Source organism: Sorex fumeus, unplaced genomic scaffold (genome assembly GCF_029834395.1).
Source record: "Sorex fumeus unplaced genomic scaffold, SorFum_2.1 ptg000240l, whole genome shotgun sequence".
Lineage (NCBI taxonomy): Eukaryota > Metazoa > Chordata > Mammalia > Eulipotyphla > Soricidae > Sorex > Sorex fumeus.
The window spans coordinates 4,840,133-4,866,385 of NW_026606297.1; the positions used below are offsets into that span (position 1 = coordinate 4,840,133).

At 34.7% G+C, this 26,253-nt stretch overlaps 1 protein-coding gene and 1 non-coding gene across 2 annotated transcripts in view; one reads left to right on the forward strand and one right to left on the reverse strand.

The window, feature by feature from the left end:
• CDH18 (cadherin 18) overlaps window positions 1-24,814 on the reverse strand; it is a 784,408-nt gene extending 759,594 nt beyond the window's left edge. The window contains exon 1 of the mRNA XM_056108952.1: window positions 24,775-24,814. The gene's annotated coding sequence lies outside the window, so the exon portion shown is untranslated. The remainder of the gene's footprint in view (window positions 1-24,774) is intronic.
• LOC130018198 (U6 spliceosomal RNA) lies at window positions 5,258-5,360 on the forward strand. Its single transcript, XR_008791502.1, has one exon. It is a non-coding gene; the product is annotated as a U6 spliceosomal RNA (small nuclear RNA).
• Window positions 24,815-26,253: the final 1,439 nt, after the last annotated feature.

Genomic DNA, 26,253 nt, shown 5'->3' on the forward strand with positions numbered 1-26,253 from the left:
GTGTTACTTCCATTATTTATTTTCTGTAGAATCCAGAACATTAAGGCATATTATTTGCAGTAGTTTGCTCTGAATGAGAATCCAGTCTGGTTGTTTTTCAGGCATTGCAGGGTAAGAATCTGATTTAATTTCTTTTTCTTTTGTATTTCAGTCAAACATATCATAGTTTTAGGCATGCTAAATAGAATTAGTGGGTTTTATCTAAATTCACTTTAAGTGATAATTCTTTGCAATTCTTACATCTGATGGCTCATTCATTGAGAGCAATGTTCCTACAGTATAATGATAAAACTCTATTTATAAAACTGAAGACTATCAGTTGAAGTATAAAGCATTGGGAGATCCTCTAGACTAAAACCCAGATATCTGAGATGCTGTCACCACCTAGCAATGAATTAACAGGATTGAAGAAATAGAAATAATAAGTCTGGATCAAACTAGATATTTTAAATTTATTCTCTAAATTAAATGTTGCCCATTCATTTGATACCCAAACCCATAATGAAATCTCCAGATCAGAAATTAGAGATCTGGCATTCTAATAGAATACTTTATTACTCACCAAACTATTTTATTGCAAAGAAAAATAAATTATAATTTATCACTGTTGATTGATAATGTTTAAGTTATCAATAGCGGTTACTAGATCTTTCTTAGTATACTTGTCCTTTGTACATACATTTTATGTGCATGTGTTCTATTATTACTACTATTACATTAGAATTTTCCATTCTAATTATTATTTTTAAATTACAGATTAATGATTTTGCTCTTGTTTGTTTGATTTAATTAGATAAGTTTGATGATTCTAGGTTTTCTAAGAATAGCTTTTCTATTTTCAATTGTATTCTGTTTTAATGGACTATAATAGAGCAAACAGTTTGTGAAATGTATCTCATTAATTCAACATATAGAGGGGGAAAATAGGCAATTTAAGAAGCCTTACGTTTCAGTGGGAAAATATCCTTCTAATACAAATATACATGAGGAAGTTAAAAAGAGCCAGAGAAAGTTATACTACAAAAACAGCCACTAATGCAGAGTGAAGACATCATCCACTTAACAACAGGTATGCAACACACGGTCCTACCTACAAATGATTTGGATTTGAAGTTCAGGTCATTCCTTTCTTGGCATTAGTAAATGTGATGTAATTCCCATTCATTCTTGGTCAAGATAATAGCACTGTCCTTTGATGCCAGTAATGTCTCCATTGTGAGACTTGTTACTGTTTTGGAATATTGAATACGTCATGTGGAGCTTGCCACACTCTGCCATGCAGGTGGGATACTCTGGGTAGCTTGCTGGGCTCTCTGAGAGAGACGGAGAAATTGAACCCCGTCAGCTGTACGCAAGCAAACGTCTTACCCACTGTGCTATTGCTCCAGCCTGGTCAAGAATAGTTGAGATAAGAACCAGGAGGTCTACTCCACAGCTTGGAAGCTGGCAGCACATTCTGGGGCAAAAGGCAGCTCGATAAAGAAGGGAACACCAAGTAAAGGGTCTTTGGAGGATTCGCTCAGGATGTGAGATGTGTGCTGAAAGTAGACTATAGACTATAGACCGAACATGATGGCCACTCTATTGCAAACCACAACACCCTAAAGGAAAGAGAGAGCAAAAGGGAATGCTCTGCCACAGAAGCGGGATGGGGTGGAGGTGGATTAGGGTGGGGGGATGGGAGGGCTACCGGGATCATTGGTGGTAGAGAATAGGCACTGGTGGAGGAATGTGTACTTGATCATTGTATAACTGAAACCCAAGCACGAAAGTTTATAAGTCTACAACTGTATCTCATGGTGTTTCACTAATAAAAAAAGAATAGAACAAAAGGGAATGCCCTGCCACAGAGGTAGGGTGGAATGGGAGGATGGGGGCTTGGAGGGATACTGGGATCCATGGTGGTGGGAAACGGGCACTGGTGGAGGGATGGGTATTTGATCATTGTATAACTTAAACCCAAGCACAAAAATTTGTAAGTCTACAACTGTACCTCATGGTGTTCCACTAATAAAAATTTTTAAAAATTGTATCTTGAAAAAAGTCTTTTATGTATATAAAATTTTAAATTTAGTTATTCAGTTATACTTTTATATATCTAATGACATGAAGAATAGAGAAGTAACACAGGTTAGCACACCTGCCCTTCAAGTCACTGACCATTTCAATCCCTGGGCTCTACATGGTCATCCAAGAATCATCAGGGGTGACCCTCTGAACACAGAGCTGGGAAATGCCCCTGATCACTGCCAGTTATCCCCCCCCCCCAAGTAATACATGTTAAAAATCTAATAGCTTAAAAGAACTCTAAAATTTAAACTTTAAGGCATTTCATTTCTCTAACTGGTCATTATTCCATTTTTATCTTCTTTCCTCTAGTGATAGATTTTCCATTTTCATAAAATGTTCAAGAAAGTAAGTTCAAAATATAGATTGAAAATATGAAAAAACTTTCTCAAGAAATAGAAGTAGCCAAAAAGCTTATGAAAATAAGTTATATGTCACCCATCATCAGAACAATGCAAATACAGAGAATAATGAGATATCACGTTACACAAGAAAGACTTACACACATTACAAAGAATCAAAATTTCCAGTGTCAGTGAGGATGTGGGTGAAAAGCGACCGCAACTCACTGCTGGAGGGATATTCACAAGTCCAGTGTTTTTTGGAAGACAATATGTTTATTCCTTAAAAGACTATCAATTGACAATTTGAAAGGCTAGCCATTCTACTCCTTGGAATAGACCCTAATCATCCAAAAGCACAATGCAAAAAAGACATCAGCACTCCCATAGTCATTGCAGCACTGTTCTCAATAGCCAAAATCCAGAAACAATCCAGGTGCCCAAGAACAGAGGACTAGGTAAAGAAGCTGTGGAACATACATAATGGAATATTACTCACCAGAATAAAAGATAAAGCCATGCATTTGCTGAAGCATGGATGGATCTGAATGTACCATGAATGGATCTGAAAGTCTCCCTTTGACTAACTTGAACGAAGTTAGCCAGAGAGAGAGAGAGAGAGAGAGAGAGAGAGAGAGAGAGAGAGAGAGAGAGAGAGAGAGAGAGAGAAAGGAACAGATACAGAATGATCTCTCTGATATGAGATAAAGAAATTTAGGGGAATAGAACATGCCCAAAATTATTAGAAATGAAGAGCAAGAGAGCTGATCTTCAGTAGGATGACTGCCACTGGGGTTAGGAATGGGAGATATGCTAAGGAAGGGAACACTAGGACAATGGTAGGGAGGAAAAGAGTCTTTGATAGGGGCAGGCTGCAGTGTGGAAGGAAAACTGGGATATTTATGGAAGAAGTAAACAGCGAGCTGTGAAGGGACTGGTGGTGCAACATTGTAAGATTGAAGATAATGGATATATTTATAACTCTCTAATTCATGTGGTTCAATTGAAAATGAAAAAGGAAAGGAAAGTAAGTTCAAAACAACTTACAAATCACCTGATAATTTAATAAATGAAAGCTTTGAAACAAGTTTAGGAGCATTATAAAGGCTTCAAATAATAATGAGATACATGCTAGCTTATAAAGCTGTAATGGTTATTGAGAGTGAATGAGATCATTTTGCTTTTTTTTTCTTAAATGTCAACTAAAGACATTTCAGGGTTTTTTTTTTTTTTGGTAGGGGGAGCAGGCAGGAGTTCGGGGGAGCTCATCCAGCAATGTTCAGGGATTAATTCTAGCTCTGCACTACGGAACTATGCCTGGAAGTGCTCAGAGGACCATATGGGATGGGAGGGATTGAACCCAGGATATCTGCATGGAAAGCAAGGAACAACTTGCATTGTCTTTCCAGTTCCAGTATTCTTCAATACTCTAGTTTTACTATATGTGAATAGCACTGTCTTCCCGTTGTTCATGGATTAGCGCACCTATAACGTATTCATTGAGAGACTTGTTGCTGTGTTTGGCATATCAAATATGTCACCGGGAGCTTGCCAGGCTCTGCCGTGTGGGCGGATATTCTTGGTAGCTCGCCATGCTCTCTGAGAGGGATGGAGGAATCGAACCCGGGTCAGCCGGCTGCCTTCAAGGCAAACGCCCTACCCACTGTGCTATCACTTCAGCCCACTATATGTGAATACAATAAAATTATGGTGACAGCTTTATTAAACACATAGATAGATCTATTTTGTTAAAAATTATTGGGTACTACAATACAAAGACTGAAAGTACATTAATGTGTTAGCCCAATCAGAATAAAACCTTAAACTCTCCTAAGTGTTTGTTCTGAATTTACTTTCAAAGAATATAAGAACATAAGAACAAAGAACATAAAAACTTACTGTCCTTAAGACTAAGTAGCAAAATTAAAAATAAAAACCTAAATGAAGTTTATTTAAAATATTGAGTCTTTTATCTCTGAATTTTTAAAAGAAATCTCTATTGTTGCCATTTGCAAATGGGACTAGAAAATAAGGCAATTTTAGAATTGAACTTGATGATTTTTCTTACTGTCACAGATGATCTATATGTTTCATTACTTTATGAACTTGAATCCTCAGGCAGTGGATTTTTTTTTAGAAAATATAATTTAGGCCTACATATTTGAATTAAACATTACTATAATACCAATGAAAGTGTGATGTATTGGGGAAAAGGGCAGACAGAAAATCAGTGTCTAATTAAATTTAAATTACAGCTATTGAGCTTTGCAGATATAACATTAAATATATTTCTGTTTGTATAAAATGTGCACCAAAATTATTTTAAAGCTTTCTGGACTGAACAATCTCTACATAGCTATGGCTATTGCTGTTACTACCAAGACATTATTTCTTCTAAGTCATCATGCAAATTGGAAGTTACTTGGTCCTGACCTTCACTCAAACTCTTTTGAGATAAAAATATGTCACATTAATATGTTTTATGGCATGAGTAGAGAAACATTCTGAGAATAAAGGAGAAAAAGTAATAATATTCTATTTGTGCAATAGTTGAAAGTGGTCTTCAGCTGTATTTGCTACATTAATTCAAAGACTTATTTTGGAGGTAAAGGCCCTCCCGTTGATCATCGATTTGCTCGAGCGGGCCCAGTAATGTCTCCATTGGAGACTTTGTTGTTACTGTGTCTGGCATATTGAATACATCACGGGTGGCTTGCCAGGCTCTGCCGTGCGGGCGAGATACTCTCGGTAGCTTGCCGGGCTCTCCAAGAGGGGCGGAGGAATCAAACTCGGGTCGGCCGTGTTGGCTGCGTGCAAGGCAAATGCCCTACTGCTGTGCTATCACTCCAGCCCTTCAGCAGCACATATACTAAAATGGGAATTATACAGAGAACCTTAGCAAGGTCCCTGCGCAAGGATGACATACAAATTCGTGAAGCGTTCCATATTTTTTTGAGTTCGATTCCTCTGCCCCTCTTGGAGAGCCCAGCAAGCTACTGAGAGTATCTCACCCACACGGCAGAGCCTGGCAAGCCACCCATGATGTACTCGATATGCCAAACACAGTAACAACAAAATCTCCAATGGAGACGTTACTGGGCCCGCTCGAGCAAATCGACGATCAACGGGAGGGCCTTTACTTTTTACTTTACTTATTTTGGAGAACATAGTTTAAGGTAAATGATACTATTATGTTTGCAATTTTAACTATGATAAAGTGTTCTGAAATTTTATTTAGAATGGGTACATTATACAGTCCATAAAAATAACAAAGGAATTTAAGAATCCTTAAGTAGAAGTGAAAATAAACCTATCATATGTTAACAAAAAAAAAACTAAATCAAATTTAAAAACTTGACTCAGGAAATTCTGACCTTGCCCCACTGGATATGTGGAATTCTATTCCTAAACATGGATATCGAGTTTCAGGGAGAAAATTAGGATTAGATGAATTTATAAAGAGAGATGCAAAGTGTCATGTAAGAACAAGACCCAGAAAGAAATATATCAAAATCTAACAAGAGTGGCATTTTCAGAACCAACCTTACCAATTCCATGGTCTAACTTCTAACCTCCAGAAGAATGAAAAAACACACTTCCTTTTTCAGATACCAAGAACATTGTATTTTTTTGGACACCCAAGTTAAGAAAGTAGTTCTTAATATTTTCACAATGTAAAACTTTCTATTATCACAATGTTAAACTTTCATTGTTTTTAGTTTTCTCATCTGTGTATGTAGATATATAAAGAAATATCAATACAATACCATACAAATATATGTATGTATACATAGCAGAACCTTCTGCCCCCATGCCAGGCTGTCTTCACTGCAGCCCCTTAGAGGGGAGGGTTGAGTCTCCTTCTCCGCCAGGGGTAGAGTCCCAGCAACCGAAAACCTTCAGAACCCAGCAATAGTCATGCTCAAGGCCACTCTCACACATGCTCAGATGAGCCTCACACAGGAAGGAACAGGCAGAGGAACCCAGGTATGCGGGACCCGGGGCTGAGATCAAGCCTGCCGGTCCCCCATTTTCCAGTATTTTGGAGTCACACCCACAAACCGCACCCCCGGCGTGATGTAATCTCATCCATGGCCAAGATCCAGAGACTATAAAACAAAGCTCCAGGAAGAAAGCAAGATTCTCCCTCTCAGAGAGCCTGGCAAGCTATCGAGTGTATCCCGCCTGTGAGGCAGAGACTGGCAAGCTACCTGTGGCATATTAGATATGCCAAAAACAGTAACAAAAAAGGGTCTCATTCCCCTGACCCTGAAAGAGCCCCCAATACGCCATCGGGCTACACTATAATGCGACGGGGATGAATGGAGACATTACTGGTGCCCTCTCAAGTAAATCAATGAACAACAGAATAACAGAATGACAGGTGACAAGTGACAAGTGATACATGGATATATGTTCTACATCATATTAATATTTGACGACAATGTCTAAATATATTTTGTATATTTTGTAAATATGTCTTGTAAAATTTTCTGAAAACACGTCAAACGTGTTTTCAGCAAATAAATTATTTTCAAGATGGGGAGCTAATACAGTGGGTCAGTCACTAGGTTTGGATACTGCTGACCTGGGGTTTTATCTCCCAAAAAATATAGTTCACTGAGCACTGCCAAGAGTAATCACTGCGCACAAAACCAGGAGTAAGCCCTGAGCCCTTCTAGGTGTGACCCCCCTCTCCAAAACAGGGGGAGGCAGGAAGACTGGGATTAGTGGTGGTGGAGAATGGGCACTGGTGGAGGGATGGGTATTTGATCATTGTATAACTGAAACCCAAGCACAAAAATTTGTGAGTCTACAACTGTACCTCATGGTGTTTCATTAATAAAAATTTAAGAAGGGAAAAAAAATAAAGTAAAATACCAAGAATGTATAATATGTTAAAATTTTCTTCTCAGAAAAAGTTGACTGTATTAACAATTGCTGATGGGGAAAATCTGCTTACATCAACTATTTACTTAACAGGATCATCATTATAGTGAAAAATTCATTTTCAAATATGGAATTTTGTTTCACCTATATACTGTTCTTTTAAATAGTAATGTAAAATTAGTGTAATATAACTAGAGTACAACTAGGAGGGCACTTATCTTACATGATACTGAACCGGGTTCTATACCTGGCATCCTATATAGTTCCCCTAAACACCACCATAAGTGATGCCTCAATGCAGAGCCAGGAGAAAGCCTTGAGCATAACAGGGTATGGTCCAAGAGCTAAACACACACACCCACACCCACACACACACACACACACACACACACACACACACTAATATATGTAAATATACATATACACATATACACATATAGAGAGAGAGAGCATTTTAAGGGTCACTATGCATATATTTTATTAATATATAGGGAATATATTTTACTATTTATTTACTAGTCTGCATACAAAAGTGAAATGTGCAAAGAATCAACATAGATTTGGTTTTAATCTCAGTAAGCTTTTTGTTAAAAAATACAAAACCTAAATTAAAATTTGCAAGGAAAAGTTAAGGCATAAAATAGCCAAATTAACAGTCAAATATATGGAACAAGATAAGATTAAATGTGACTTTATGTAAGAAAAATATTTGATACATATCAAAAGTTAAAAAAAGTCTAGTAACCTGATAAGATGTATTTATATTTTTGAAATATATAATGGAATAGTTGGTGGTTGTTAGTGTTACACCCACCAACTGCTCCTGGCACTGTGTAATCCCATCAGGGGCCAAGCTCCAGAGACCATAAAACCCAGCTCCTAGAAGAGTACATCATAGAGTCTCCTTCCCCTGCACCTGGCTGTCTTCACTGGGGACCCTTGGAGGGGTGCGGGTTAAGTTTCCCTCTCCACTCCGAGCAGTCTTGGCAGTTCAAGACCTCCCGAACTCAGCCACAGCCATGCTTTAGACCACTCTCCACGCACTCGAATGAGCCTCATGCATGAAGGAAACGGCCGAGGAACCCAGATGTGTGAGACCCGGGGCTGAAATCTCCAAGCCTGCTCGATTGGGACTGGGACTCCTCCACCCAGAATCCCCATCTTGCTGAAGCTTGGCAGTTACATCCATAACTGACCCCTCCCCTACCCCCCGCACTGTGTAATCCCATCAACAGCCAAGATCCAGAGACTATGAGACCAAGCTCCTGGAAGTGCGGCCACACAACTTCTTATTGTCTAATTCTCACTCTCAGAGAACCCAGCAGGATTCTGAGAGTATCCTGCATGCCCAGCAGAGTCTGGCAAGCTCCCCCTGGTGTATTTGATATGCCAAAACCCTCATCACTTGGTTTTAACAATGATGGGTCTCATTTCCCTAGCCCTGAAAGAGCCTGCAATGTGGCACTTGTTAAAATCTCAGGGCTAGGACGAATGGAGACATTACTGGTGCCTGCTCGAGGAGAGTGATGAACAACAGGATGACAGTGATACCTATTTTAAACACAAGTCAGATGATGAGAAGTATTGAAGGAAGTTTAATTCTCATATCCTACTGGTGGTAATGTCAAATTGCATGAGTTCTTGAAAAATATATAAACACATGCTTTCTATACAACTCAGCTACTGTAAACCATGGCAATTACCAACAAATGTATGAAAATTCATAGCCATAAAATACTACATAAATTTTTTAAGCACCTGGTTTTTCATAGCCAAAGTCCAAAGACACTTAATTGCCTCCCAATAAAGGAACTATGAGAAAACTATGATAAATGAATACATTAAATGCAATGTGATAATTAAAATTGTAAACTGCTGCCATAGCCTTCAATCTATACAAATCTAAATATGAATATGCTTAGCTAGGAAAAGTTCAAAGAAATATTCATAAAATATCTAAAACACACAAAATCTCTATTAAGAAAATATTGATAGATATGACATTGATGACATTAGGTAATAGAATAAAAAAGTTTTTTTACTTATAGGAACTATTTTCTATCATGATTTTTTGATTTTATAATATATAAATATAACATTTTGCAACATACAAGTACATTTATCTCATATCAAATTTTCTGTTCTAAATAGGTACATATTTTCATGTTTATAACAATAAAAGTTTTGCATTCAATAAAACAAGTAAAGATACTTGATAATATTCTAGTTTTAATTTTCCCCTTATGGTTATTATTATACAAAAATTGTTCAGTAAAACTAAGTTAAAATAAAAAGAAAAGGAATTTACTAAAGGAAAATTTATATGAATTAGCCTAAATTAAGTTATAAAATACACCAATAAAATAAATATAATTTTAGTGTTTATATGTAAATTTAAATACAATAAAGGGAAAAACTGCTCACTAAATTCAGGAAAAGCAACAACATGTGTCCAGTATGTAATTAAACTTTTGCAATTTTGAACGATGGGATATTTTATGCTCTTATTTCCATTAACACTTAAAACCAAGTGATCACTTATAAATTTAGCAGTGCAAAATATGCTTAATATATTTTCTTCATTCAAGCTATATATAGTTCTAGTGAAGCAAACTTTTATTTGTCAAAGATGATTATGGGATGTGTTTCTACATTATTTTGAAAATTATTTTATATATAAATGTTTAAAATAGCTATTGACTGAATTATTAGCTTACTAACTCTACCATATAAGATATGGTAACTACCTTTATGCTTTAAATTTACACTAAGTATGTAGAAATCTTTAAATTTAGTTTACAAGTTCAGAAGCAATTTAAATGTTCTAAATTCTGAGACAAAATACTAACAATAGTCCCTAATTATGCTCTTTCTACTTGGTTCCACTTTAACATCTGTAAAGCTTCATTAAATTCATGCTGTCTTTCATTCCTAGAGGCTTAACACAGTGAAGGATGAGGAAGTGTAATCTATTAAGTACTCAGTGAGCTAATGTTCTATTCTCAAATTCTAACTTTGATTTCTTGCTACTTATTGGGGAGAAAAAGAGCTATGATCTACTACCTTAAAAAAGTTTGTCAATCTACAGAAATTAATTAGTATAAGAAGTAACAATGAAATTATAGACTGATTAAAAAATTTAGTCAGTGGGACTGGAAGTCATGTTTTATTTCCCTCTTCTTTTTTATTGAAATTTTTAAGGTAGAAAAATTTTTGTTACACTTCATTTGCACATTTGGGCGACATGCAACAAAAATGCTATAAAGAATGTTTTTGTTAGATATTTACATTATCAACTTTTATAACTTCTCAAAAAATCTTTTGCAATGCTGGTTCTTTATTTTGCTTAACATGGTAATATATAGGTAATTAAAAATACATATAAATTTTGTTGAAGTACAATTATACTTTTCATCCATACATCATCCCAACACACAGCACATAAAAGAGCACCTTCCTACAAAACATATGAGATAGTTCTTTTTTAATGAGGGTTAGTGATATCTATATAATATAGGTATATCGGGCTAATTTCCCTAAACTCACAGAATCATAAATCAATCACGGTCATGATCTTCCCATTGTTCATCGATTTGCTTGAGCGGGCCCAGTAACGTCTCCATCATGAGACTTGTTACTGTGTTTGTCATATCGAGTACATCACGGGTAGCTTGCCAGGCTCTGCCGTGTGGGCAAGATACTCTCGGTAGCTTGCCGGGCTCTCGGAGAGGGGCGGAGGAATTGAACTCGAGTAGGCCATATTGGCTGTGTGCAAGTCAAACACCTTTCTGCTGTGCTATCGCTCCAGCCCCCATAAATCAATAAATTGATAAAAATACTTTTCCAAAATACATAATCTTTTATTGTTATGGGCACAGAACTTTCCAAAAGTAAATATTATGAATAATCTATGCCACCACATTTTTAAATTTACATGAAATAAATTAATTCTACAAAAGTAAATTTTAGTAAGAGTTAGAAGAATTAAGAGAATTTTAAATGGAAAATCTGAGTATGCCTATCAAAACATAAATGTGTTTTATCCTAAGAAAAGGAAGGTTGTTTTATGTTTGAAAATATTATTTATTAGCTAAGGCTTAAAAATCTGCAATAAGTGAATATTATATTAAAATTTCTATAGAGATAAAACACTTATCAGGCAAAGAACATTAAGAATATATGACACATTATTATGAAGAGTATGTAAAATCCTTTAGTAAGGTAGGAATAGACAGAAACCTTTCCAAACTTTTCTTAACCATATACACTATCAGTGAATGCCATCATAATGCCAGTGCTGAGAAGTTTGTTTTGTCTCTTAAAGAAGCGCCTTGAACCTTTTTAGCAAGACTGATTTCAATGCTATGTATTCCCTAAATTGTTGTCTGTCCATGAAGCTATGTACTATTTCTTCAAATGTGAATGAATTTCTAGCTAGAGTATTCTCACTAGAGTGTTAATGTGATTGAGGATTTTTTAATCTTTTTTTCTTTATTGGGGCTGGAGCAATAGCACAGCGGGTAGGGCGTTCACCTTACAAGCGGCCAACATGGCTGACCCGAGTTCGATTCCTCCGCCCCTCTCGGAGAGCCCGGCAAGCTACTGAGAGTATTCGATATGCCAGACACAGTAACAACAAAGTCTCCAATGGAGACGTTACTGGGCCCGCTCGAGCAAATCGACGATCAACGGGGAGGGCCTTTTCTTTATTGGTGAAACACCATGAGTTATAGTTGTAGACTTATTTGACTCAGCAATACCACTCCTGGGAATATATCCCAGAGAGGCAAAAAAGTACAGTCGAAATGATTGAGGGTTTTTTGTTTTATTATTTGTTTATTTATTTAGTAACATCATCCTTCCATTTTCTTGTAGCACATAGTTCTCATTGGATAAATCTGCTGTGAATCTTAGAGCCCCTTTTTCATGTGACCTCATTTGTTTGGGTCTAGCTGTTTTCAGTTATCAATAGGAAGAATGTAAGTATTCTTAGATTCCTTAAGAACTGGAATATGTTTCATGAAGAAGTAATAATTAAAGAAATTTAAATGAGAATTTTCTGGAGTTGGAGAATACAGGCCCTCAGGTACTAGAGACCTCAGGGCCCCAGAGAAAATAAATAGAAAAACCCCAAGACACACTGTACTCAGAACAATAAATGCTCAAGACTCTGACATATTTTATTCTAAGTATTTCATTGTCATTGAGATAGAATGGTTAAAATAGTTTTCAAGTATATGGTATCCATATATAAAGTTATTGCACATGACTATCATTATCATCACCAATATATCCATGGCCATGTTCCCTTTTTTAATGCTTCCTCTTGTTACCTCTGATTTTCACATCCACTTCGCTCCTTCCACTGTTCTTAAATTTTGTAACCCTAGGCCAAGATTTTGTCAGTGTCATCTACTCTCTATTTCCTTGTTTTCTCTCTTCATTTCACAGTTAAGAGATAGCATTCAGCGTTTGTTCTTATTCCTCTGATTTGATTTGATAACATGATACCATGCAATTCCATCAACACGAAGCAAATAGCATGATATGATTTTTGTCATTATTGCTACATAATATTCCCTTGTGCATCCATTCCACAACTTCTTTATCCATTCATGTCACATCACTGGACATTTTATTTATTTTTATTTCCTAGCTATTTTAATGAGCATTGTTAAATGTTCATTAAAATTCATATTTTTAAAGTAATATTTTGCTTTAGAGGTTGCAGCTACGAAATGGACTCGTTGAGACTTCATTAATCTTTTTTTTTTTTTTTTTGGCTTTTTGGGCCACAACCGGAGATGCACAGGGATTACTCCTGGCAGTGCTCATGGGACCACCTGGGATGCTGGGAATCAAACCCGGATCGGCTGAGTGCAAGGCAAATAAATGCCCTACCTGCTATACTATTGCTCCAGCCCTGAGAATTTGTTAATCTTAATAGCTCATAAGTGTCAGAACTAAGGTTTGAGCTTGTAACTACTAGACCCATTAGAACTTTTAATTCTCTGGCACAAAAACTCATTTGTAAGCACATATTTTTTGCATTTGGTCTGAAGCAAAAGCAGATGAGAAATTTGATTAAATCCTTGACAAAGGTGTGAGAGTGTGTGTTATGTATTACAGGCTGAGAAAGCATTTTATAGATGAAGATATATAGGTGTTTTACTGTCACATCCCACAAAATCAAACATCTCTAGCTTTCCAAATTTTTCATAATTAACAAGTATATAGAAGCTATGCATGAATGTTTGTCACGGTCACGGTCCTCCTGTTGTCCATTGATTTGCTCAGGCAGGCCCAGTAACATCTCCATCGTGAGATTTGTTGTTACCATGTGGGGGGCTAGAGCGATAGCACAACGGCAGGGCGTTTGCCTTGAAAGCGGCCAACATGGCTGACCTGAGTTCGATTCCTCCACCCCTCTCGGAGAGCCCGGCAAGCTACCAAGAGTATCTCGCCCTCAGGACAAAGCCTGGCAAGTTCCCCGTGACGTATTCGATATGCCAAACATGAATGTATGCATGTATGAAATAAAGCAAAAGTTGAGACAACAGTCTACTTCATTTTGTATAGGATAAAAAAAAATTATAGATAGCACAGGGGTAGGGTGTTTGCCTTGCATGTGGCTGACCCAGTCGGTCCAGGTTCTATTCTTCCACTCTCTCAGAGAGCCCGGCAAGCTATCGGAAGTATCTTGCCTGCATGGAAAAGCCTGGCAAGCTCCCTGTGACATATTCGATATGCCAAACACAGTAACAACAAGTCTCACAATGGAGACATTACTGAGCAAATTGATGAACAATGGGAGGACAGTGCTACAGTGCTACATTAAAATTTTCAGAAATTTGTGATTGCAATCTCTAATTTCAAAGGTTCTAGCAAAACTCCCCCCCAAAAAACAATTTGGTTTTTTATGTCTAGTAATATACTATTTAGGTTATTATTTACTTATACAAAATTACTGCAAAACAGGTGAAATTCTTGTGTACTAGATCTAAAAGCATAAAATACATAAAACAAAATAAGAGTAGCGTACAGAATCATGATACCAGAGGCAAATGAGAGATTAATCTTTATTGCCAAATGATATCAAATAAAGACTAATTATATGGGAATGCATCAGCTTAGGATTCATTTATACAATGAAAAAATATTACCAAAAACCATAAAGCAAAATAGAGGTTAGAAGAATATATTCACAGATCATGTCGAACGAGTGCTCAAAATTGTTTTTAAAACTCCCTCTGAATTGAGGGAGTAACAAAAATTCATGCACTTAGTCAAAACATGGGCAAAATAACTGAATCGAACAGTTTTAAAGAGGAAATACAGAGGACCCACTTAAAAAAAAAACAGAACCATAACACTGTAGCACTGTCTTCTGTTCATCAATTTGCTCAAGATGACACCAGTAACATCTTCATTGTGAGACTTGTGGCATATAAATACATCATGGGAATCTTACCAGGCTTTGCAGTGCAGGCGAGATACTCTCAGTAGCTTTTCCGGCTCTCTGAGAGGGGCAGAGGAATCGAACCTGGGTCGGCCGCGTGCAAGGCAAATGCCCTACCCACTGTGCTATCCCTCCAGCCCACTTAAAAAAATATATGGATAATAAATAATTAATAGTGAAATGCAAGTCAAACTAAAATAAGATATTATATAACATCAGTGAAAATATATCAAAAAGATCGGAGGTAATGTATCATGAAGAATGTTGGGAAAATAGCACAACCTCTGTGGAATATAACATGATACTCATTAAAAAAGTAAACCTGGAGACTTCAGATGGTGTATCAGAGGTAAGTGCTTACCTCACATGTAGCCAACATTCGGTTAGTTAGTAGTAGCCTCTGGTGACCAGCAGGTATGGTCTCCAAACTCGCAAAAAATAAAAATGGAATTATTTAATCCTTCAATATCATAGTAGGCTATTATGCAAAATACATGAAAATACAATTTGGATAGTGATCCTGGTTTATATGTTGCTAGAAAGATTATGTAGAATGACATAAATATGAAATCAAAATTAAAGGCCCAAGCAATCGTGGAAGATATGCTGTGGTATCTATACTGAATGGCATTCTGTCCTTCAATAATAAAATATAATGCATATGCTGCCTGAGCCCATGTGCTGTGTGTGTCCAAGTGGTCAAGAACATATGGTGCCTAGCACATCTATCCCCTGCTGTTTGGACAAAAGCCCCCTTTGGCCTTCTTTGAAGTGTAACACTAATCCCTGGACTCAGTGGGAAGATTGTTGGGAGAGTAACACCTTTTGGTCTGCTTTGTAGGGAAGCCTGTTGCAATGCATATCACAGTTCAACATTACCCGGGGACAGGATGTTTCTGGCAAGTGTGTGGTGAAGGAAATATGTATGTTCTGAACACTCTGTGTACATGACCGGTTGCACTCTCCCACCACCCACCTCAACCTATATAAAGGCTTGAAGTCCCTCAATGAAGTGGATCTGTCACAGGACTCCCACCATGCTCCTGTGCTTACTTCTCTTTCTTGGAGGAGGCAGTGGCAAAGTTTGCTCTTTTCCCCGGATCCCTCCCCTTAGCTGGAGGGAATCTTGGCCCTGTCCTCAGGACCCTGAGCAGCAGCCCCTTTCTGGACGAGGGATCACGCTGAACAGAGGCTAGGAGAAGACCCCAACACCCCGCCTCTCTGCTCTTGACATGTGTACTTCCATGCTTTGGATACGTGTAGGGGTTCTTTCTGCCCTTGAAAAGGCATGAGTTCTCTCTTGGGCACGTTACTCTCCACTATCTTCCACTTTCTCTTCTCTCACCTCTTCAAAAACCTCCAAATAAAATCTCTTCTAATTCAAAATAATAATAATAATATATTAAGACTGTGCCTTTTGGGACAAATAGATGGTACTTGAGGTAATTATGCTAATTTAAATAAGTAGGGCTATCAAGATAGTTATTAAGGTATATTACTAAAATGTGGACTAGAAATAATTATAAAAAAATGGAATGAAACCATCAAAATTTTTCCCTTGGCTTGGCGAAATACTGTGGTGGTTAGATGAGAGATAAGGAAGGGAGTTGCCAGGAATGAGTATAGGTATCCTTTTGGGGTCAGAGGACACAAAGTTTGGTGTCAGTACAATGAGACTTATCTTTCTTAGATATGAAAGACACAAATGTATGTTCCTAAATTTGATACTGTTGTCAACTAATGATACAGGTGACATATGGATTACTATTAGAATGCCATGTTAAGTTCATAATTGTTACTCAAAATGATTATAAATTTGACAAGTACTTCTAGATGTATATTTAATGAATTAATTTATAGCAAATTCCATACACATATTTTTCTAATTAATTTTTCAGATTGAAGCTCAAAAATTTATTGTTATGTAATTCATGATAAGGTGATAAGAAAGGTGGGATTGCTATAAACTGTACTTATATTTATCTCTGTAACCTGGGATGATGAACAAAATTTTATAACACAAAGATAAAGAATGACACTCAGAAACTTTAACCATATTCTATCAGCAATTACTTTAAATTATCCTTATAGTAAAAAATTATGTAACAAATAAGGGTAAAAATAATAGTAATAAATTAATAAATAAATTAATTAGTAACGCTTGAACCAACTAGTGGACACTCACAAATTTTATCCCTATCTGATTATTATGCATGTTTAGGTTCTGAGATGATTATGATGCCTTGTGTTGCAACTGGCCAACTTGGATTCAATGGCTGACAACACACATAATCCCCAGAATCATGCCAGGCTGAGCCCAGAGGCAGAGAAAGCCCCAGTGTAGTCAGATGTAACACCAAAACAAACAAACAAAAAATTAAAATTCATATTTAAAAATTAAAAACAAACATGACACAGAATTTGCATCACTGCATCACTATCACTGCCATCCTGTTGTCCATCAACTTGCTCAAGAGGGCGCCAGTAATGTCTCCATTTGTCCCAGCCCTGGGAATTGAACAGCCTCTCCTCTCATCGTTCCCAACATTGGAGAGCCCAGCAAACTACTGAGAGTATCCGCCCACACAGCAGAGCCTGGCAAGCTACCTGTGGCATATTTGATATGCCCAAAACAGCAGAATATAGATATTAGGTTAATATGTTAATAAGATCCAAAATCAACATATGACAGAAATCATATAAATTAGATTCACAATAAAATATCTTCTCTTAGGGGTTATCCAGTAACAACCTATGTTAAGAAGAATGGAATATTACAATTGAAATTTCATTTTGTTTGACCTAAGTAAATATACAACAAAGGTTTTAGAATTAAGTGGTGATCGACTATATGACATACAGGACAGGAATATGTCTAACATTTTATGTTCAAAAGAATATCTCCAATATAGACATCAGTTATTCTCAAGTACATTAGGCTTGCTACTCACAAAATAACTTTACCTACTCATCAATAGTAAAGAACAACAAAAAATATATTTAGACAAATTGTTTCCTTCAACATTGATAAGGAAAATCTGAGATTTTGATGGCTATTAGAAGATTTAGGAAATTAATATAATTATAAGAAATTGAAAGAATTTTATCTAGACTAGAATAAAGATAAAGAAATGAAGTTTACAGAAATCTATGACTGTTATGTGTCCCTTAGTATTTAAAGTTTTAGAATTGAAATAAGAAGAATAAATTTAATTTCCTAAAATTGTCATTATTTTGTTGTCATCAAACATTGAGTTAACAAAAAATATGTATTATCAGTTCTATGGATTTTTCTCTGTAGCCAACTTTTTAAGTCAAAATCCAGTGGAATTACTGAGGAAATCATAATTTATGATAAATTACTGAATCTCCTAAATAAATCCTAAAGAAAAATGAGTCATATCTCAGTATCTAATAACTGACTAAATTTTTAAACAACATTTTTAATGCCTGTATCTAACTACATAAGGCAGAAGCTTCACTAGAAACTTCAAAATTTAAAGATCTTCTGACCTGGTACACATCAGGTGATTTACCTGTCCCTAAGATCTGTATTAAATCACAGCTAAATGGCAATTTCTTAGAGGATGTGCCTTCAGCTTGGCAAATGGCTTTTCTTGTCCTTGCAGGACAGGAATAATAAATAAAATTTGAACTCACTTTAAAATTACCCCAGACTTCATTTTACCTTCTTACAAAACAATGTAGATACTACTCTTTTCAAGAATGCTGAAATAAATTACATTACCATATAGTGTATTCTACTTTAGTATGTAAATCTGTTCCAAAATAGGTCATAAAACATTTTTGTATTCCCATAGATATACCTGGATTTAAATTCAAACAAAAGTGATCATCAGTTTTTTTGAGCTAAAATAAAATTCATAGTCACAGAAATGTTTTATAAAAGTAAATTAAAACTAATTGTGATCCAAATGTTCTAAAATTATAGCCATGAAATTTAAGTATGAATTTTCTACTATCCTAGTAGGAGTTCCTTAATAATTCTTTGACGATTTGAAAATATTAAGAATTAATTTACCTAGTCATTGTGAACCTCCAGTCTATTAACTAACTCACATAGCTTTGAGCAGTTCATTACTGTAAATAAAACATTGCTGGCGGGATTGAACAATCTGATTAAAAATAGGCAACCATTATATATTTATATCAAACCACAAACAAAACCACACATACATATAAAAAGTAGAATATAGAAGTACTCAGTCCTAAAATCCTCACTAATTGCATTATTCTTTAAAATTGTTAAGAAGCTCTGAATCTTCACCACATTTTTGAATCATAATTCAGAAAGAACTGATGACTACTATGTTAATAGGCATTATTTTCACGAGTTTTGGTTCCTATAAGACTCAGGAAAACAAAAAAACTTAATATGAGTTATAAAGAGAAACTGATGACTAAATGGAAAATAGAAATATTTGGGGAAGTTGAAGCAGCAATATTTGGAATAATGGAGAATTTTTATAGATCTATAAGAAGTGGTATTAAAGATAATGACAGTATTTCAAAATGGTGGCTGTTTCCTAAATATTTTTGTTTGGGGTTACCTCTATAAAGAATCATATACTTAGCAATTAAGTCAAAAGAAATGTATGAAGCAATATTTATGCGTTAGTTAAACTTCCTTAGAGAAAGTTCACAAGCTATTCAGGTGAGTTTGAGTATCTGTGTACCTCAATGATCGTATATTTTAACTAGAGATGCACCTCTATTTAAGAAGTTATAACTAAGTGTGATTTTCCAATCACTCTGTAGTTAATGCAAACTATACAGAGAAAAGAAAAAGAGTTTAAAGAAAAAGAATATCACAAATATTTTCAAAAAGGATTTGAAATAGGTATTAAATATATTTTATAGAATACAAATTTTAAAAATGTAAGAAGTTAATCATCAACCCATTATTAGACAAAAATCAGTAATTCCGAACACCATAATTCTTCAACAATGCAATCTCTGAATAAGATCTTATACTACCCCATATTCTTAATGACTAAAAGCAAAAGATCAAAAACGGATCCATAATTTTTTGTGTCTAACTTCCTCCACAAAAAATAAAGCCAAAAAAAAAGATAGAGCCAAAACAATTGGTTGATTCTAAAACTCATGTCAAATTATGTACTCCAATTACCAATAACTCGCCTATGGTGGACAGCCAATAATTTATGTGCAGAAAGAGGGCATATCCAGGATTTCTTTAATGAAGAACGGATCACATGGATCCTGTACATTAACTAGCACATTATATGTGAGCTGGTTTTCTTCAACTCAGATGAATCACTACATCCTTCTGATTTTTTTTCTCCACTTTCTCCTTCCAGATTTATGGATCAGTGACAATTATAGACCAATCCTTTACAACCCAGATCTTCCCAATCATCCAGGCTAACAACACATTAATCCAAAAAATTTGTCCTGAGTCAGGGGTTAATGAGGTCCTTCACCTTACCAAACATTTATTTTCTAATAAATCTTTTGGCTTGCTTATTTTTAGGATACATATTTTATTAATCTAGTTTTTCATTACTTTTGCCTCTTTAGTTCAATTCAATTAATGTTTACACATTGAATTGGAGCCAATTAATAAATTTTCACCATTGAGAATGAAGTAGCACTATAGGGAGCAGAATAAGCAAGATATAAATGAAGTAAGTTAAGTGCAATGTGCTCATAAAATTAGCTAGCATTAACTCTAAAGACAGCCGAGTACAAAACAACTAGATGAGCCAAAGGTAATTTGGGGGAAAAAATGTCAATTCTAGTAGTTTGTCACAGTATCTGGATACTACATACTCTAAAGCAAAATGTACAGTGTAGAAGATAATTAGTGAAAAGGAACTTTAATTAAAACCAAAGGAAGAATGCAGAACGTACAGAAAATAGAATATTTAGAAATGTTGAGAAACTTTGCAATTACTTTAGAATTACATTTCAAAGACTTTATTTTTAATATTTACTAATTTTGTCTCTTAAGGAAATATAATTATCCATTTATAAATATACTCTAATTTTTCTGTGGATTTTTGCGAACTAAAAGTCAAGTGTGTCATCACTGAATTAAAATGGCTTTCTTAATGAAGTTGTTAAGAAGTTGGATGATTTGAAATATAGGAGTAATGGATCGAATGCACATGGAATGCAGGTCATTTCTTTAGTGAGTTGTGTCGCTAACATAGGACACTTCTAAGGAGGCAAAAAAGGATATATCTTTGATGTTCTGCAGCATGAGTATTGCTATCAACGGCAAATGAGCAAGACATTTTAAAGCACATATTAACACTCTGTCTTATTGTTCGTTTGATCCTATCCTCCAGCGAATAGGATGCGCTTATAAATCTACCCAGGTTAGAAGACTTGGCTGAGAAAAAAATTATCATAGATACATAAGCTTAAATTATGCTTGCTTGGAATTATAACATCCAAACAAGGAGCAGTGAAATCTTGAATGAATTTGGGGCTGTTTCTCCCTAACAGGATGGTCTGGATATCTGTTTTCTAAATTGCTTCTTTACAATACAGAAATATATACATCTCAGCAACTGCAAGCGGAAACCTTAGTTTTTACCAGTTTTAAACTAAACATCCACATGCAAGTAAATCCCAAATAATTATATCCAAAGACCCAAGCTAATAGTTTTCTATTATTTTAAATCTCATTACTTTATAGTAATAAGGATAAAATACAATAAATGAGGAACAACCTAATCCCATTTTACATTTATTTGTTGTGTTATAATCTACTAAACCCCAAAAGGTTTTATTTTATTCGTCTTCTGTAAAATAATGTTTATTATTGTGGAGTATTTTGAGTGTAAAGACACTCACTTCCTGAACATATTGGATATTAAAGTTTAGTGATATCATGGGTTTTTAATGGCTTCATAATTGTTCAGCACATTAAATAACGTATACAATTAATTTGGGTGGCTATGGTAGGCACACTCATACACTCGGGAACTTCTTTGGTTTCTCTGAGGAACATTATGTAATTCCAAGAGACAAAACTAGGGTTGGGGACATACAAAATAGTGGCCCAATCCCCAATCAGAGTACTATCTCTCTGATCCACGACTGATTTTTAAATGCAACAACATAAAGGCACACAAAATTAAACCAACAAAAGCCTGTAATTACTACTGGTAATTACAAGCAATATGTCCTAATTATTTATAATACAAGCCTCATGGTAATATTAGCAAAAATCAAGAGAATGTAAATCCATCTTATGCAAAAATATGAGTAAATGTTAGAAAATTGGCAAGTATTATATGGTATACTTTTCTCTTGTTCTAATCACAAATACAATCAATTCATTGAAATGCTATGAGTAAATTTCAGTGACAATGGGTATAAATTAGGTACCTAACTTTGGTTCATTTAAATTAATAAAATTTTATTTTCAAACTTCAGATGATTTGTTCTAAATTAAAAGTTATGCATGGTAGAACTAAGCATCTAGTTTTTGTTTTCATCCATTAAACAGCGAGGTATGTTTTAAATTTTGTTGTAGAAATCATTCAGTTCAACTGAAGTTGATATCAGTCTACTTCAGATGAACTTAATTATCTGATCATTGTTTTCTGATAAAACTGTGGTGGAGAAGTTTTTGTTTTAATTTAGAGCATTTTAACTTATAAACATTTTCTAAAATAAAAGTCCTTACATATGTTGCAAACCAGATATATATATATATATTTTAAGATATATATATATGAGAACAGCTAACAACATACTAGAAAATGTGATTAAAAATTTCCTTTTTCAAGGAAATTGATCCCAAGTTGTCATTCTTTACAGAAATATTGTCTTTATATGTAAGCCCCACAAAAATTATTTCAGAATATATTTCAGGAATGCCTTATTAGAGTCTATTTAAAAGCACTTTTGCACAAAAACCAAATCAAGAAATTGCTTATCTGGCAGAGGCAATTGACAAAAAAAATGCTCTTCTAACATTCTCAATTTTTTTCTCTTTATTTACTCAAAGTAATGTTAGCTTTGGAACAATGTGTTTTTATTAAGTTTGCATTCTTTTTAAAATTAAATCACCATGAAATTCACAATTTTTTATTAAATCAAAATACACTTGCTTAACAGTTTATTCCACCTTTTGAATTGCATACAACTTTGTTTAAACTTGACCTGAAGTTATTGAAGCTTGGACTAACACAAAAAATAAGTTTTCTTTTTAACCTCGTAACTGCTAAAATTTGTAATTACTGTAACATAATAATTTCTGAATTATAGAATTTAGTTCCCACATCCTAGGCAAATGAGTCTCTGTTAAATATAATTCTATTTATAATTATCTACAACTTGGATACTGTAAAGTGATATATAAACATAATAAATATTCAATAGTGAATTATGCATTAATATTTAAGTTACAAACTTATGCATGTTTAATTCACATCCTGAAGTGTGAAAATTGATGCAAATATTTTGACAAACACATATACCTTTATAAACACACCGTACTTGTCCTGTAATGATAAAGTACATTTGTGAAGCTAGGTTAATCTTGTTTATTTATAGTCATTAATTTATTGAATGTTAAGATAATTAATTTATATATGTCACAGAATCTTTCATAACACAATTTTTATTTCTCGATTATTTTACTTCTTCAGTTTCCTGAACACTAAAAGTCATTTCAAGTGAAATTCATCTTACAACACAAACTTCTGAAGCTATGTTATATAAATTTGCTGAGGGTTGCAAACATAATCAAGGACATGGTGTCTGAATGAACTCAGAAAACATTAAGATGATGGAAATAAGTATAACACTTCTTGGACGTGAAACTTTGAATCAAAACGAATGCAATTTGATATAATTGGGTAATTTGCTTGTAAATTAAATATATCATCTCAAGAGCTAATTCAAATTCAGGTCCTGGCTGTTTTACCAAAAAAAGCAATATATTATACAATTTGAATTATAAAGTATCAAATGCTTTTAATTTCAAATGTCTCCATTTATTTGAAACAGCAATACTAAGTGTAACTATAGACAAAGTGTGAAGTTTTACACAAAATAAAGCAGCACTTCTCAATTCATATGTGCCTCCTTATACTTCATGTTTTTGATTGAAATTCAATTATTCAAAATCTTTAATGCTAGACAATGTTATTTCACATCACTCATCAAAATCCATCTATTTTAGTTATTGCTTTTAATACCTATGGTTATTACAAATATTTTTATATATAAGTGTCTTTGTTTTAATAAATCTCACCTATAAGCTGTTACTCAAATAAAGTTTAATAAATATTCAGAAACATTTATATATACAAGTTTGCATTTCAGATATGTTAAAAACATAAAGTTTGCATTCATGACGAAGAGATACACAGCTGGCAAAACTGTAAGTGAAAGGATAAGTAAATTGATTTTGCTGCATATACATTGGTTATATATATGTATATATATCACAACTACAAAAATGTATGAAAAAGTTTTAAAATATTAAAACAGAGTACCATTTCATTGTGAGTAAACCATTTGACATATTTATCCATGAATCAGTTATGAGGTTAGGAGGAATTGATATACTCTTTGCTTCCTCCTTATTCTGTTCTCTGGGGTCACCTCAATGGTACTCCAGGGACCATATGAGGTAGTGAGGATCAAACCAGGACTACCCATATGCAATATAAGTGTTTTAACCACTGTACTATAGTTCCAGTCCAAAATTTATTTTAAGAACCTTTAGAAGACCTATAAATGTCAGCCAAGTCCCAATGTACTGTAACTGGTTCTATGACATTTGGAAATTGTGCTTCAGTGAAAGAGTTCCAAAATTCATCAGAAACTATAATGAATACATAGCTTTTAATCAAATTACTTTTTAAAAAATTAGAAAATTGTTCATCCAAACTTCCAAATAGCTTAGTTATAAATAAGGTTTTAAAATACCTTTAAGACAAATGCTATGGCAACAATTTTGACATTTTCAAAATACTTTTAAATATAACAGAAATTAGAATAATTTACCTTAAAATTCACTCTGCAAATGTTCGGTGGTAAAGTTTTTTCTTATATATTACTCTGATGGGGTCCTGAAAGGAATAAAAATAAAATGTATAAAAAACTTTTTAATGTATTAACATGTACATGCTTTTAAATACATAAAACAGCTAATATAAATCCCATTATATAATTCAAGCATCTGACTTATGTAAACTGAATAAGACTGGAGAGCACAGTCACTTTTGGGAAGAGTGAAATATTGAGTTATATAAAACTTATTATGCTTTATCGCATGATGTTTTTAGTCATAGTCTCCAATTAAAATCTTAAATTTTAGTTGTTATTTATTCTGTGATTTTATTTATATTCTCTGATCTGCTTCTACAACAACTGATTTAGAAAGAGATAATATATCCTTCATAGAGGTCTCACTATTGGTTTTAGTGCTATAAGAGACTAAATACATATTGTATTTTGTCTAACACATACGTAATACTTCAATAAAAATTATTAGTAATAGAAAATAGAGGATCTATAGAAAATGGTAGGTTGGAGAAGCATTATTTTTTTTAACTGAATCACCTTGAGATACAAATCCTTTGGCAAGTGCATGGAGTTGGGGTGGAAGGGATGCTGGGAAAATTGGTCGTGGAGAAAGGGCACTGGTGCAGGTATGGGTACCTGACTATCGCATGAATGAAATGGAATCATAAAAGTGTGTAAGTTTGTAATTGTGTCTCATGGTATTTCATTAAAAAATTTAAAAAAATTCCAAAACTCATCCCTCCACCAGTGTAAATTTCCCATAATAATATTCTCAGTAGCCTTTCTGACACCAACACCCCAGCTATCCTGCCTCTTTGACAGACTCTCTCTCTACTTTGGGGCATTATGGTGTGCAATACTGATAGGAGAGGTCATCATGTCTGGTCCTTTAACCAATTTAAGCACACATCTCCCATGCAGAGCATTTCCTTTTAACTGTCATTGTCAGAGCGGTTCCTTCTCTATCACAAATGACTTTGTGTGCAGCCTTTGAGGCAGGTTTCCAACTGTAGACTAATTAATCCTCCAGGCCCTTGTTTCTACTTTCCTTGGGCATTAGTCTCATAGTATGTTTTTTTACTATCTCACAATGAGTGCAGTCAATCTATGTGTGGCCCTCTCCTTCTGACTTATTTCTGTCACTGTCACTGTCATTGTCCTCCCATTGTTCATCGATTTGCTCAAGCAGGCCCAGTAACGTCTCCATTGGAGACTTTTGTTGTTACTGTGTTTGGCATATCGAATACGTCACGGTTAACTGGCCAGGCTCTGCCGTGCGTGCGAGATACTCTCGGTAGCTTGCTGGGCTCTCCGAAAGAAGTGGAGGAATCAAACCCAGGTCGGCCGCCTAACTGGCAATGTGCAAGGCAAATGCCCTATCGCTGTGCTATATAGCTCCATCCTCACTTATTTCACTAGCATAAAATTCTCCATGTCCATGATTTTAGAAGTGAATTT